Genomic DNA, 12,503 nt, shown 5'->3' with positions numbered 1-12,503 from the left:
GATCCCCTTGCGCACGCCCACGCTGACAGACACACAGAATGTTCCAGCACATGTATGGCTCATTAGTAATGGCCTAAAGCAACAGGTTTTTCCGTGCTGATGGCTGAATTCCAGTCGATGCCCCACTGTTCCACGTGACGTTTCAAATTCACGTACACTTGTATCAAGCATGTCATTGAGTACAAACACAAACTACTGTAGACTGTCTCGCTAGCACACAGTCACCCATGTACTGTGCAGTACACACACACACGCACACGCACACGCACACTTGAAGGAAGATGCTGTATTAACAAAACAAACATGCTGACAGGCATACACAGGCTCACACACTTTTAAAGAGACAGTAGTACACGCAGTGATGTTTATCAGGACAGTATGGGGAACACAGGGGTTACGCTGAGCAGACATTCACACGCTGATTAGCTCCTATGGGGGAAACCACTGGACCTCCTGTATGATTATTAAGCCGGACTTCAACATCTCTCCTTTGTAAACAGACAACAGCTCAATGGAACGTAAAGAGCTGCTGCTGGAGTTTACTGAAGCAGAGTTATTCTATTTAAACTGACTTTTATTTTGTGATTCTCAGAACAGTAAGAGATTTTTTTTTTTTTTTTTTTTCCTGAAACTCCCTTTTATGATTGTATCAACTGCACAAAAAAGATTTTGTTTTTATCAATGCTACAACATAACTGCTTAGTCAGGAGGTACTTGACAGAGAAAAACAGAAGATGTATCGTGCTGCTGTGCTACAGAGCATTACAATCTTGCAGGAAGGTTTATGCTACGGTTTCTCAAGTTTTGGGTCTGGACCTAGTATGAGGTCACTTGATATAGAAACTAGATCATGCGAGATTTCAAAGAGTAACATGTTCATTTGTTAGATAAATCAAATTAAACTATATATTAAGTAAAATCCATTTTGACTATTCCCACAACTAGGAAGACAGGAACAAAAATATGCATGTGAAAATCTCAATGCGAAGATAATGTTTGCTTTGCAATCTTAACAAACTCAAGGTATTTAATGCACTATAAATACCTTCCCTTTTGATCTTTCTATCAGCATGGGGATCTGAATATGTTGTCAGTTACATAAAGTCACACTTAAAGATGGAAGAAAGTCAGTTTTCTCAGCAAAATTGCTCATTTTCTTGTGGACCTAGACTTTCTAGTTCCAGTATAGTCTCTACTACACTGTTCCCCCTTTTGTGCTCAGACAGTATTTTACTATTTACTAACATTTATATACATTTTTGAAATGTCCCTACAAATGCCTTTACAAAAGAGACATGATACAGTTTTGAGAGATTTTTCATTTTTCTCTAACGGAATGGCTTTAGTTTGAAAGTTCTTTATTGTGTTCTTTTCCTCTCTTTATTATGACTATCTAGTACATGCACAATAGCCACTCTCAGGTCTGCTTCTCCGATTGAGAACGATTCTCTTTTCATTCATTCCTTCACTCTTCATTGCTTTGCCTCCTCTCCTCTCTACCTCTCCCCTCTCCTCTTAGTAATTCATAAACAACCAGCAGTCTGGATGAACTCAGCGACACTGGGCAAGGTAATTATCTAATTGTTTGGTGTGCGGAGGCAGCCACAGTGTGTGTGTGTATGTATGTATGTGTGTTTGTGTGTTTGTGTGTGTGTGTGTGTGTGTGTGTGTGTGTGTGTGTGTGTGTGTGTGTGTGTGTGTGTGTGTGTACACGTCTGTGTGTGTCTGTTTCAGAGAGCGTGTTTCGGGAGAGCGGTGGCATGACAAGTAAAGACAGCGAGACAAAAGCGAGACTGAGTGAGAGAGTCAGGAGGGGGACAGTGACAGAGAACAGAAGGAAAAAAGCAGAAAGCAGAGAGAAAAGGACCGTCTGTCTGTCTGTCTGTCTGTGGCAAGTACCAAATTAAAGGAGAATGTTTTCACTTTTAGATGCAAGGGACCACTGTTTCCTCTTTTCCTCATCTCTGTTCATTCCAGTTTACCCTCTCTCCTGTAAATTGTCTCTTCTCTTCTTCTCTTTATACTCTCACCACCTCACCAATCCTCATGTATCTTACCTTCCCGCTGCCTTTCTTCTCCCTCCCTCCTTCCCTCTCTGTCTCTCTCCCTCCTTGCCGTTGCAGTTGGCAGTCTCAGTTGTGTGTATGTGTGTGTGATTGTGTGTTTCCCTTGGTCTCCAAAACCAATTCAATCCTACTATCTGAGCGGGGGCCCAGATCAAATAAAGTGGAGAGCGGCTATTAGAAGAAAACAGAGAGGGGGATATCCATGCTCACACACAGACAGAGAGAAGGGACGGCATCTCAATTTTACCTTTCTTACTACAAGGAACTCATGTAAAGTTTGAAAGAATTTATTGTATGTCTGACATTTAACAGATTTTTTATTTGACGGATTATTAATGCTAACCTTTAGCAGGCAAAAACAAACACCGTATATATTTCTGACCCCCTTACTGGATCCATTTAAAGTTTTAGGTGTTAGCCTGTGAGTAGAAATACTGCAGTCTAATGTCAAACAACAGGGACAGATTCAGTATACTTTCTATTGAACAGTCGTTCAACGAGCGATATCCCCTGACAATGCTGGACATCTAAAGACCTGTGTGAAGATTTATTATAGAGAGCATTTCTGGGTTAACTGGTAATATGACAATTTTGAGATTACTGTCAGCCGTTTCTGCAGACTGCATTGAGTCTAAACACGAGAGAGTGGGTGGGACTAATATTAATTTCAAATGAAACAAAAAATAAATAAATAAAATCAATCTCTGATTGATTGACTGAATCCATATCAAGCTGCCAGACTTCCCCTGCAAGACATAAATAGGTTTTACTCTTTCTCCTGGCATATAAAATGCATTTCAATGCTTAGTTCTGCAATAATGAAATCAAAGCCGAGCATATTTTGCAAACAAGCCCTGGGGATTATCTGAATTTAAAGTTACAGACAACCAGTAATGTAAACAACCTAATGAGCATGTCAATGTCATCCTTCCAGTCTAGTAACAGCAGACAGACGGCTGATTTTGTTCCTGATTTCTCTGAATTCTTTACAGTGCCACAGTCGGCGGAGATTGAACAGTAGAGCTGACAGGGACCCCTCTATCTGACACTGAAAAAAAAGAAAGACTAAAAATAGAAACTTTTAGAAAAATTTCTCATCTTAAATTAGTTGTTTGTTAATGCTTTATTTTATGGGTCCATAATCTATTAGTAATTTACTTGGAAGCTACCTGGAAAGAAGTATATAATTGTGTGGTAACTGTATGGAAAATATATGAATTTCCTTGAAAGAAAGGCTCCACTTTAACCCAGGTAAATAAATATTCATTATTGATAAAAACTTTAATTTCCATAATTATCAAAAGTTACGCTTTTCTGTAGAAAATTTTTTTAAAATGTTTGCGTGTTTAGCTGACCTACTGCACACTGACTGAAGGACTCATTGGTTACACGAGCAATCCATTGCAATTAATTAATGGGATGTGTAACAACTGAACAACCTTTTCCCCTATGATAAGTATCAACTCACATAGTTATTTTACAGAATCATTAAATAAAGCATTACTATCTTGGCTAAACATAGTGGCGTGTAAAATACACATTTTGTCATAATTTATTAATTTTTTGTATCATTGTATCTTGAGACTTTAAATCTGAACAATCAAAATACAAATTTTCTAAATGGTGATATTCTTTAGCCAGGAACAGCAGCTCGACTTGACATGTGAGTTTCCAGAAGTATATAGACACTGTGAGACAAAACAATATTAGCAGAAAGTAATTTGGTTGGTGGTACAATGTTTTTTTCATGTCACCCTGCACTAAGCACAAAAGTATTGTTTTCCATGCCTGTTTTTCCAAACAGCTACAGTAGATTCAACATGGACTCATATAAGAGTGACACCTTTTTAGCAAAGTCAAGCAAAGCCAGAAACCACATTAGCAGCATCTTAATAGCTCAAATTCATAAGAATTGTATTGGCTGTCTAGTAACATAAGCTTAGTCTACTGTTGCACTCACTGTCAGCCATGCAGGATACAACATAAGGCATGCGCCAACTGTTTTCACAAAAAATGTCCAATCTTGAATTTTGACTCTACATCCTTAACAGGCAGATAGACAAAAAACAGATCCAGCCCCTATATAGTTAACTGACAGTCTGTATATGGCGCTGCCATTAACAGCCATTTTCTGATGTGTGTTGATCACCAGTGTCATTGTTTGAGCTTCTAGACTGTCAGCCCTCCATCTGCTCATTTCTGAGGCTTTCCGCTCGCAGAAAGGCAACTGTCAACAGTGAATTTACAAAAGAGAGGGGAAGCGGAAAGAAGCCAGGGATGAAATGTTTAATTTCCATTCAGAAAGACCAATGGGTGAAGGAAGGAGGAGACAGGGAGGAGAGAGGAGAAAGGGGTGAGAAAGAGCAGGGAGAGGTTGAATCTCTGCGAAAAATTCAACTTAACATAAATAAGGCTACTTTGCAGCAGAATTTTTATTTAATTACATACTTTTCTTGCATTTGTTTCAGCTACATCGTACCTTTCCTTTATACTTTCTCTCTGAAGCTATCCTTATTTTACCCCCCTCTCTGAATTGGTACAAAGTTAATTTAATAAACTAATTAGGCTGTACTTCAAAACATATTTGTACAGCTATGAGGCAAGTCCCCGAGCACACTGAAGTACCTCACAGGAAAATGTAATGATGCCGTTGGTGAGTCAAGTATAACTGTATATTGCTGAAGGGTAATAAACAAAAAAATTTTTAGTCAAAAACAGGTATGCTGCAGCTGGGATGAGACTCAGAAGAGATAGTTCTCTTTTGACTCTGTCATCTTTTGAACTAATTAAACTTTAAAGTGGTACAAAAATCCCATCTTTACTTTGTGTTTGGGAGAGGAGAGGAGAGGAGAGGAGAGGAGAGGAGAGGAGAGGAGAGGAGAGGAGAGGAGAGGAGTGGAGAGGAGAGGAGAGGAGTGGAGTAAGAGATGTGTTCAATGAGACGAAAGGCTTTCTCACTGTTCTCAGTAAGCCCTTCTATTCATTCTACTCTCCCTCATAGGGGAGAATGGAGCTTCAACGCACAGCTGGTGAGACGGAGATAAAAAACTGGCGGAAGAGCTTCAATAGATACAGTGGAGGGTGAGGATACAAAAAGGAGGAAAAGAGCAGAGGGGGAGAGTCAGCTCAGTTAGAGAATGGGTAGAGAGACTAAGAGAGAAGAAGGGAGACAGACTAAGGGAGGGAGTTTGGCAGGGGATAAATCTGCAAAACTGAGTTTAGAGACATCACGTTGGGAGGGTCAAAGTGAAGAATAGAAAGAAAAGAATAGAATCAAAACTCAAATCACATGAAAGGAGAATAGAGGAGGAGGAGGAAGGAGGATAGGAGCTCAGACAAGCCCAGAGAAGTTTATCCTCTGGGCCACAGAAACACACGTACACCCAAACCACAGCTGAGTACATCCTTTCTTATGACTATGATACATTACAACTGTATTACTGACAAAAATACTCAACACCTCTGTACACTAAAAACAGAGTGTAACAACAAGCCAGGTGCAATATCTAGGATAAAGGTTCCAAACTTGGGGGTTGGGGCCCGCAAAAGCTCCCGGGATGAAAGTGAGGGGGTCACAAGGTAATTAAAGGTTTAAGAAGGAAACATATACTGTAGAGCTTTGTTGTACTCATGTTTTTTCTGACATTTATCTTACTTTTGTATTTCACATTTCTTGTGAAATACTGGACAATTTCTCCTCTTCAAACTTTAAAAAAAAATCCCTCAAATTAAACAATCAGTGGATCATCCTGGTAGGGTAGAGGCCTGAGACGCTGACCATGTAATTAAGTCGCCAGGTCAGTGCCTTGATTGCATGTCATCCCTAATCTCTCTCCCCTCATTTGCTCTTACCCATTTACTATCTGTTAGTAAAGGCAAAAAATGCCCCCTCCAAAAAAAATATAAAAAACCCATAAAAAAACCCCATAAAAGAAGGAAAAATTACAACTCATATTCAAAGCAAAGCCGTAACTTGTGAAGAGAGTGCATGATAATTTGTTAGAAGGTGTCACAAACCAAAAAGGTTGGTCACCACTAATGTAGTGAATTCAGAGTTTCAATTATAGAGTTTCAATAACAACTGTAATAATGACAAGCAGACAGACTAAGGGAGGGAGGGAGTTTGTCAGAAGAAAAAGAGTCAGTTGGGATCCAGCTGCCATCTTGGGTCTCTTTGACATATTTGTTCAGCTTATCCGGTGTAGGGACTAAGGACGAAAATTATTATACTGGTTTGTTTTGTGGTCACACTGGTCTATTACAAATGAACCAAGGCGTATAAACACGAAGTTATCTGGACTGACAGGTATCTCACTGATAGGACATCATCAGCATTAAATGGACTCATGGGAAAAACCAAATTCTCGTGACTAACAGCAGGTCACATGAAAGTGCTCATGAAAAAAATGACAGATATTAGTTGAGACTGCAACTGGACCTAAAATGCAATGAATAATGAATAATGATGAACACAGACAAAAACGAGACGTCAGATACTGTAATATTACGAGGTAATAGTTTCTGTGTGGTCACTACCATGTTACTCAATTTTCAATGAGGAACTGTCACGATACACAGCGTAGGACACACGCACAACACACCACTGTTTTAACTCCTTTTTTCACATTGTAGTCAATCAGGAAAAAATCCCAGCGATCACATGCTGATGCATATGTGTTACCACGGTTACCAAATGATCTGGCCTAAATATATACCCCTCTTAAACAAGCTTATAAGAGCCACTCCTTGACAGTCCATTATCAGCAGATGGATTTGATGGTAGTTTAGCTTCTGAGTTCTTGCTAAAACCCCATATCTGCTAACACAAAACCCCACAGTTGATCAGCTTTGCTTTCACGCCACAAACAGAACTCCATCCTACCTGAGCAGAGGAGGCAGAGCCACTTGGGCGGAGTAGTTGGGAGTCTGCTGCTCAGTTGAGAGCTGAAACCTGACTGGAGCTGAAATTCCTGGTGTGAAGTCTGTATCTCTCCACCAATGGGAGGGAAGCGTCCTGAATGTCTGCGCCGTCTGTCCACGTCTGTCTGTCTGCAGGTGCTGTGACCATTCCCTACAGGGAAAAACAGAGACAGAGAAATCAATAACACAATTTCAAAGGGTTCCTTACTCTATTCTACAAATCAGCAAGCACTATTATGTTTCCTGAAATGATTATTGAGGTCACAGCTAATGCTTTCTCTAGCTCAATTATCACTGAAGAATAACCAAAGTCCATGCTATGCAATTACAGTTGTCAGCTTAACCTTCAGCCAAGTGTTATTTATGATTTGCTTTCAGTTTTACAGTAATGGCAGTTGTGCAGAACAGCAGCTGTATTAACTATCCTCAGTCCTCAGAGGTAAGGAGATCCTTTATACTCCAAAAACAACTTGTTCATTTAATCACTTGTATTTGGATATTATTGATCTGTATGGTTGTTTCTCAAAATAAGCAAGAGTGCAAAACTAATCTTTCAGCATCGACTTGGGTGACGAGTGTTTCCCACAATAAAGGGGTCTGCAAATTCATAGAGGCAACCTGTCGACTTACAGGTTGCTCCATATTAATTGCTACCACAGTCTTTCCAGGCAAAATCTCTCAAACAAGGTGGACAGTGTCCCTTTTTCAAACAAACACACACACACACACACACACACACACACACACACACACACACACACACACACACACACACACACACACACACACACACACACACACACACACACACACACACACACACACACACACACACACACAGTCCATGGTAGCATTACTTGTTTCTTCATAGAATAATCCTCATTGGAGTATAAATCTGTGCATCTGTTAAGGTCTGTGCTTGTGCTTTTTCTCACTGGCTATCACTGTCTCCCTGCTATTCCCTCCCTCTGTCACTCCCTCTTAGGAGTATTCAGAACAAACACCCGTGCTATTTATACACTGACGCCCCATCGGCATGGCAACCACACTCTGTTTACCCGCAAGAGACACTGGTTTGAGGCGTATGTCCTCTTTTTTTTCTAACAAAAACAGTTATTTGGAGGCAATTAGGCCTCTTTCATGAGCTTGGCTTGCTTTCTGGGGAGGACAATGTTACACTTTGACCAAATACCTCCGGTACACTGAGAGCCATTATGATGAAACGGAAAGTTGGTAATAAAACTGAGGAAACAAAATTTGTCTGTTCGTCTGCACTTGTCGTTGTTATTGACAGAGTTATTGTTAAAATTTTTAAATCATTTTACACTGCTTTTTTGTCACAAATATGTAAATAAATACACACCACTGATTTAATACAATTTCATAAAGCGCTGTCATAAAAAATGATTATAAAACCATTTTTACAATGTATTTGTGTCCTGTGATGTCTACAACAATCCAGTAAAGAGTATCACATTTTTCCTTTTTTACTCTGCATATAGATTATTCAAACTAGAATTACCGCCACAGAATTAATGTCGCAGTTGTATGCCTCCTCCAACCAGTGAAGTTGCAGTTTAGGTCCACGTCGGTCCAGAATCATATAATATGTGTAGTGAAGACTTTTGAAGGAACTCAATAAAAGGGAATTAGGTGTATTTTATCATAATTAGCATATGAATTCTTGAGCTACGGCCAAAAATGTGTTTTGTGAGGTCACAGGACCTTGATCTTTGACCGTTGACCACCAAAATCTAATCAGTTCCTCCTTGAGTCAAAGTGAACACCTGTGCCAAATTTGCTGAAATTCCATCAAGGAGTTCCTGGGATATCACGTCAATGAGAATGGGACGGACACCCCGAAAACATAATGTCTCCTGGCTGGCACAGAGGCATAAAAAATAAATGCCATTTTTATGTCCCGTGAGTCAAGCATTTACAGATCAAAAAAATTGTCCAAACTTCTGTTTACAACTACTGTGCAAAGCACTTAACCCTAAAACAGAGCAGAGGACTATTATATCATGTGTCACCCTGGCATCTAAATCTAACTTTAAGACCGTGTTGCAGAGTGTTCCTGAAAAGGAGCGAGTTTATCTTCTCTGGGTAAATAAATGTTGTAAAGTGCCTAATTTGATGCACAAGCACAGAGAAAAATACTTAGTGCACCCACCCAGTGCACTCTACTCATTCACAGTAACCCTGGAGGCTGTAACCACAGCGACAGAGACATGTCTCAAGGTCACGGGGAAGAGCTGAAAATTAAGTTGAACCCTGAAACAAGGCATCTCCTTGGCAACACAAAATCAGGTCAGTTGATCATGTGAAATCCAGGCTCTGGGGACAGAAACTGATACTAAAGCACGCTTTTTCTTGTTTGTACTAAGTTGAAACAAACTCAACAAATATATACACACACTCACACAAACACACACAAGCATGCGAGCACGTGAAACCTGCAAAACTCCCTGATACACCAATGTACATACTGTATTTAGAGCTCATGTGAACACTCACAAAACCACAACGGAAACACTTGTTCTATGTGTATTTTCAATATAAGAAATAAAATGACCCTCACCAGTGGTTACTGTACATGCATCTCTAAACATGCTCTCCATGATCAACAAGAGTACAGTACTTTATAATAACCTACAATGCCATTTATATTTAAGGTTGGATACCAGCTAATCCTTTGCGAAAATTGAATATTCTAGGAAAATTTTGATTCAGATCAGGAACTACCTGAAGAATAAAGTAGAAGAATAGATAAACAATATTACCAATGTGACCAGACATTCAATGCCAGCTTTCTGTATTTGACAGTTTTTGATACTCTGTGCTACACAGACACAAGTATCAAGGTTCTATTTACACTATGGTTTAAAAAACATTTCATGTAGTGGATGCCTCTACTATTAGCCTGGGTTAGCAGCTTAATCAGTATAATAAACATACCTGACCCTGAACAACCATCACTGTGGGATTATTCTCCTCCTGTTACTATAACCTGAAATAAGATATGGAATGTTTGCAACAGAGATTACGAAATTGCAAACTGTGACCTTTGTGTATGAACAGATTCCTTAGTCATTCATCAGTCTGAGAGCTGATATGGAAGCCGTAATGGGACACTCTGTGTGCCAAAAACAGAGATAAAAAAGGAAGAAACCCACAACTGTTTTAGAGAAAAGAGACGAAGAAATAATAATACAAAAAAAGATTTAACGTGGAAATTAAAGTAGCATGTTAAGTACATAAATGCATCGACTGACCATCATCATACCTCAACCTCCTTTCCATAATATATTTCAGTTGTGTAAGTCCTCTACTAACCTGTCTTCTCCCATAAATTAATATCTATCTCTAGTCGATTTCAGGGTTGAAATCAATATGGGGATAGAGCTTTCACCTGGGTTCACCTTTTCTATCTGATTCATGGAAAAGGGAAAAGGGCGGTCTAAATATTGTGAAAAGTTTACACATACACACAGGTTTGTAAATACACGCACACACACACACACACACACACACACACACACACACACACACACACACACACACACACACACACACACACACATCCAACTTTTCCTCTTACGCAGCAGCCTTTGATTCAGTTCCCTGTCTGTCGCACAAGACACTCAATGATACTGGCATCGTGTGTGTGTGTGTGTGTGTGTGTGTGTGTGTGTGTGTGTGTGTGTGTGTGTGTGTGTGTGTGTGTGTGAGAGAGAGAGAGAGAGAGAGAATCTCCATGTGCACCTATGAAACCGTGCCCTGCCCCTTTCGGTCCGCTTTTCTATTGGTCCCCTGCCTGCTGTCCCTCTGTCACACACAGGGTTGGACATGCATGCACACATCCACACACACGCGCATGCACACATGCACACTCAGAGACACAGCAGGCACAGCTGTCAACAGAGAACACAGAGCCATAGGTGGGGTGTGTGAGTGTGCGTGCATGCCTGTGTGTAATGCGGAGCAGAGCGGTATCTGTTGTAGGATTACACCCTGACCTAGCTTGTCTGGCTAATGCTTCTGTTACCATTGACAACATCAACACTGCTACTAGAAGGTGAGGGACCCAAAAAACTCCACTCTCTAGGTATTTGCAGGCTATATTGTTTTTTTATTACAGTCTTTTATAGTAAAGTTTTACCTGTTACATCTCTGTCACATTTCATGTCATTTTAGCTTCTGTTTTCACACATTTGTTTTTTTTTTGCTTCTTTTAACGCGATTAAATTCATTGAAATCTTTCTCGGGAGGCTAGGAGGGCACTCCAAGCTCCCTTGTGGGCTTGTTTGGCTTGGTAAGCATGTCCTTCCTTATGCTGCCTGTGTTCTCTATTTGTATCTTTGTACGTAGATGAAAATAATAATTAATAAACCCTTGAATAAAAGTAAATGGACCGAATGCACCAGCAGGCAACTGGCCTCAAAAGGAAATTCCGCTGAAACTGACTTTTACTTGGCTATTCTGCAAAAGATGCACTGCTACAAAACAAAGCTGTTTTTCTGGTTTAAAATACGTCATAAGTGTAGGCTTCCAAGGACTAAGGAAAGTGCAGCGTTGCAAAGTTCTCGGATTGTGTTCCAGGCTCTCGGTTCACTGGCTGCATAAAACCAGACCAGCAACTAACTGGCCAGCAATAGGCTGGTTAGTTGAACCCAACCCAATCTGCAGAGCAGACTGCCACTCTTCATATATCTCAAGGTATAATTATGACCCAAATCATTGGGGACCTACAACAGTAATGTACCAGCATTTTAAGCACTTCTTTTTTGATTCCTCCAGTTAGTATACAAGCCCAACTCATGCTGCAGATATCCCCGGTATAGCACCAAGTTAAAAAGTCATAACACTAATATCAGTAATAATTTGATTACAGAGGACCAGTTTACAGAAATGACCCATAAATTACTGTCATAATAAGTGTCTGTAAACACTGTATCACGGATCATGTCTAAAAGTTAGAAATAAAGTGCTAACTGTCAGCACAGCATTACAAAAACACCTACTAAACTAACTTACCTTAATTTAATAAAATAGAACTGAATACTACAAACAATTGCAATTATTCTCAATATTTATTTCCTGTTTTAATTATTTTATCTGAAAAAAAAAAAAAAGAGTTTAGGTCACCAAACCCTGAAATCCTGTAAATTTCATAAAAAACGGGCCTTTTTAAATGGTTAAGAAATTTTTTAACTTACAGCTTTCCTGCAGCAATGCTGGTAAATGAGGCCTTGAAAAGTAATGCAAACAATTCCTACAGTTGCCCCAACTTTTGTTGAGTACTTGCAAAGGCAGTGTTGGAGGAAACTGTGTTACTAAACCCTCTGATGCATTATTAGGACAATACTGTACTGCAGGAAGTAGGACTGTATATTGCTAAAGCATTGTGAGAAAAGGGCAAGTGACAAAGGAAGACAGACTGGTTGTTCAGGACATCCTACAGCAAGATAATGACCTAACACATTAGAAGAACAGAGCTAGACAGTGGCTTCACAT

General features: G+C 39.8%; 1 protein-coding gene across 1 annotated transcript in view; it reads right to left on the bottom strand.

Moving 5' to 3' along the window:
* Positions 1-12,503, bottom strand: part of atxn1a (ataxin 1a) — an 86,600-nt gene that overhangs the window by 55,314 nt on the left and 18,783 nt on the right. Inside the window, exon 2 of the mRNA XM_040122082.1 lies at positions 6,949-7,137. The gene's annotated coding sequence lies outside the window, so the exon portion shown is untranslated. The remainder of the gene's footprint in view (positions 1-6,948; positions 7,138-12,503) is intronic.

Source organism: Xiphias gladius, chromosome 24 (assembly GCF_016859285.1).
Source record: "Xiphias gladius isolate SHS-SW01 ecotype Sanya breed wild chromosome 24, ASM1685928v1, whole genome shotgun sequence".
In the NCBI taxonomy this organism is placed as follows: domain Eukaryota; kingdom Metazoa; phylum Chordata; class Actinopteri; order Istiophoriformes; family Xiphiidae; genus Xiphias; species Xiphias gladius.
This window is presented reverse-complemented; position numbering and strand designations above follow the sequence as displayed.